We start from the raw sequence: 4,261 nt of genomic DNA, 5'->3' as shown, positions 1-4,261 counted from the left end.
GATCTGGGGTCCACCCTGAGCTGGGGCGTGGCCCGCCATGGTCAAGGGACAAACAGCTGCAACACAGAGCGGCTGGCGGAGAATGCGTGTGGGGAGAGCGTGGGAGGCGAGGGCACAAAGCTAATGGGGAAGGGCGTGTGAATTTGTGAGTGTGCTGAGGACTCTGGCCTTTGCTCTGCTCAGACAGAGAAGAGAAGGGACAAGATGGGGTTTAGGTTTTAATGGAATCCTGCTGGCTACGTGCGGGGCAAAGATTGAGGCCCAGAACAGGGAGAACAGGGAGAAGTGGTCCCAGACCCCAGGGGACAGTGCTCAGACCAGGGTGCTCCTAGTTTCTCAAAACTGGAACAACCTAGGTACCCATCCACCGGGGAGTGGATAAACAAATTGTGGGGAATCCATACAAAGGGATGAGCTCCTGATGTCGCTGGGGGACGTCCACAAGACCAGCTTCCTCCGAAGTGACATGGGCCTCATTTGGTCGTTCTAACCACTCACTGTGTCCTGAAAGCACAGAGGGTCACCCTTTGGGTGCACCACACCCGGGTCAAGAGGACCCCGGACCAGAAAACTTGGAAACTCCAGGCATCCTGACTTCTCCTGTGAGCCCCTCTCAGACCTGAAGCTCTCGTTCCGGAGACACAAAGAGAAGTCCCTGGTGGGCTGGCGGCCCACCCCAGGGAGATGCTGGGACTCCCTCTCCTGTCCTCATACTCCCCCGGCCCATGCTCCCCCTGGAGGGCCTGTATCTACAGCGCCAGCAGGCTACAAAAAGAGGCTAACTGGTTAAATAAAAAAGGCCAACCACTGGCCAGGTGGCACAGCAGTTAACTGTGCACATTCCACTTTGGCGGCCCGGGGTTTGCCAGCCCGGATCTCGGGTGCGGACATGGCACCGCTTGGCAAGCCATGCTGTGGTAGGCGTCCCAAGTATAAAGTAGAGGAAGATGGGTACGGATCTTAGCTCAGGGCCAGTCTTCCTCAGCAAAAAGAGGGGGCTTGGCAGCAGTTGGCTCAGGTCTAATCTTCCTCAAAAGAAAAAAAAAAAAAAAGCCGACCAGACCTAACAAAGTAGATGAGGAGTGGGGTCCAGCAGGCTCTTCCGAGCCTCACCTGGCTTCTACGGCTTGGGGGGGTCTCTGCTGGCTACTCTGCTTCTTCTCCTCTTTGGACCTCACATTCTAAACAGACTGGGTTCCTTTCTTTGCAAAAGACTAGAATCTACTCAGTTCCAAATGGGCTATGAGAGGTTGGGGGTCCCACCTGGTGACAAGCAAACGTCCCTGAGAGCTGCCAGGGGTCAGCTCTGCTCCTCTGTGGGCCCCTGGGATGCCGTCCCTCAGTCACTGCAAGTGGTTAGGGGAGACGACCTTCATCCATGGCTCCTCCAGAATGAGGGGACACACGGAGTCAGAGGAGGGATGATGTCACCCCGAGAAGTCCCTATAACATTTCCCACACCTAAGCTTTGGTTTTCAGTTGTGCTTGCTTCCAGGAACCAAGGCAGAACATCGGCACACGGCCAAACCGGATAACCGGTCCAAACCACAAAGGTCCAAGATGGTGATGAGGTGCCTGGGCAAGAAAGAAAGATCTGCACATGCCCCAAATGCCCCTGTCCCCAGCAATGACACAGAGACCCCTCCCCTTTGTTTGTTTTTTTTTTTTTGAGGAAGGGGTCTCTGTGTCATTGCTGGGGACAGGGGCTTTTTTTTTTTTTTTTTTTTTTTTTGCTGAGGAAGACTGGCCCTGAGCTAACATCTGTGCCCACCTTCCTCTACTTTATACATGGGACACCTACCACAGCATGGCTTGCCAAGTGGTGTCATGTCTGCACCCGGGATCCAAACCGGTGAACCCCGGGCCACCGAACCAGAACGTGCAAACTTAACCTCTGCGCCACTCGGCTGGCCCCCTAGATCCCTCCCCTTCACGTCCCACAAGAACCCTGCTAGCTTTCCCCTCGGGGAGAAGGTGTTTGGGAGCACGTGCTCTTGCCTTCTCCATTCCTTGATCAACGGATGAAGTTTCTGCTCTGCTGAAACCCGTCTCCTTCTATTGGCGCGAGTGGCTCCAGGCCAAAGGACCCACTTTGGGGTCACCACCGGTCCCTTAGGGCTCGATAACACTGATCATGCAACAACGTGGATAAATCTCCAAATAATTATGCTGAGTCAAAGAAGCCAGACAAAAGTCAGGAGTGCCGGCTGTGTGATTCAGTTTATGTAAGAGGCGAGAAAATGCAAACGAACCTGCAGTGACAGAGAGATGACCAGCAGTTTGCTTGGGGACTGGGGATTGGGAGCGGTGGTGACGGGGGATTCTGGAAACACTCTGCAGGGGGAGCTAACAGGATTTGTTGACAGACTGAATGGGACTGTGAGAGGAGCTGGGGATGGCTCCAAGGGGTGGGGAGCGCGGAGGGTGACACGGGGAACGGCAGAGACGGGGGCCACCGTGGAGGGCCTGGGAGCAGGGCAGAGTGGAGGTGACCAAGCTGAGTTCCCACATGAGGGCTTGAGGGGACTGTGGGTCTGCGTGTGGCGATGGTGACACGCAGGAGACAGCTGGATGGCTTGTTCTGGGTCTCAGAGGAAGATGAGAAGAAAGGACGCCCAGAAACATGGAGCAGGGTGCCGTGGCTGGCCGGTAAACCAGCTGTCTGAAAGCAAAACAAAAGCCTTGATTTGTCCGTTTCTGTGGTGTGAATACTCCCGCCACGGCCAGCCGATTTCAAGCCACGAACGGCTGAACCACGAGCTGGCGTTCCTGAGTATTCACCAAGTTCCACTGGGAAAAAACGGAGACTCAGAGAGGTGCTTTGCTCAAAGCCACAGCCACCAGCATGTGGAGAGTCTGGGGCTCCAACCCAGGCAGACAGACGCGATGCCGCATGTCAATCGCTTTGACGGCTGTGCCACAGGAGCTCCCCAAACTGAGCACTCAGCACCCACCGGGCGCGGATCTAGGAGCGTTAACCCTTGCAGCCACCTAACGAGGTAGACGGTATTGTTACCCCCATTTTACAGAGATTGCGGGCACACAGAGCAATAGCCTGCCCGATGGCCCCCAGAGGCTAGCGTGAAGGCATTGCCCCCGGGCAGACTTGCTCCAGCAGCCGTGCCCTTGACCTCCGGGCTACACTGCTGCCGGGCCTGGAGCATCTCCTCCCCAAGCTCACAGGCTCCACCCTCTGCCTTAATTCCCTTCAGATCACTGACCCTGACGGAGCAGCTGAGCTCAGTGGCTTCAGGAACAAACAGTTTCGTCGTGCTTTTATTCCAGACCATATGGTGTCACCAGCATTTCCTCACATTGTTCAGTTTGCCCAGGAACCCCAGATTCTAACGGGGGAGCTATTGTTCCGGTGGGGACAATCAGAACCACGGATACGGGCAAAAAAGGAATGGGCGGTCAGAGAGAGACGCTGGAGGTCACGGTGGGCGTGGTCCTGCAGGTTGCCGGTCAGGGGACTCAGACCCTCCCGGTGGCCAGAGCCTCTGGGTCAGCATCCTCCCCGACACCCCTGGCCCTGCTGAAAGGAGGAGCTGCATCTGTGCTCGCTCAGGATTCATAGTCTTGGGAGACTGGGGGACTCTGTGTCCCTCTGAGTGGCCAATCTGTGAGCAGAGAACTTGGGGGCCATGAGCAGCCGTGTTCTGGCCTCTGCAGAGACAGCTGGTCTGTAAGAAAGGAGAAGAACGAGTCCAGGGCACAGAGAGAAGCAGGTATGAAAGAGAGAGAGAGAAAAATCCCCACGGCAGTTTGAGCCTGTGGTTCTGGGTGTCCCTGAGAGAGCATTTTGTCAAGACTAGGTTCAGCGGCAAGTAGCAGAAAAACCCAAAATCAAGTGGCCTGAACAAGACGAAAGTTTAATTTACTTCTACATAAATGGAGGGCTAACGTGGCAGCTTCATAATCATGGGCACTCAGCTTCCTTGCTCATATCGCTCTGTCATCTTCAGTACATAACTTGTGATCCAAGATGGCTGCCGGAGCTCCAGCTGTCACACCCGCATTCCAGTCAGTAGTGAAAAGGAAGAAGCTGTTAGAAAAACTCTCTTTAAGGCCAATTCCTGCAAGTCCCAAACTACGCTTCTACTTTACCTATTGGCCGAAATGCAGTCCCATGGCCACATGTCTTCAGAGGTGGGTTCAGAGGAACACAGACAATGTCACTTTTGCTGTGCTCCAATGTGTCCATTGAAAAATCAAGGCTTTTACAAAGGAAGAAAGTGGCAAGGATATCAAAGGACGCTCT

This window comes from Equus quagga, chromosome 13 (genome assembly GCF_021613505.1).
Source record: "Equus quagga isolate Etosha38 chromosome 13, UCLA_HA_Equagga_1.0, whole genome shotgun sequence".
Lineage (NCBI taxonomy): Eukaryota > Metazoa > Chordata > Mammalia > Perissodactyla > Equidae > Equus > Equus quagga.
The sequence above is the reverse complement of the archived record's forward strand: the minus strand, read 5'-3'. Positions refer to the sequence as shown.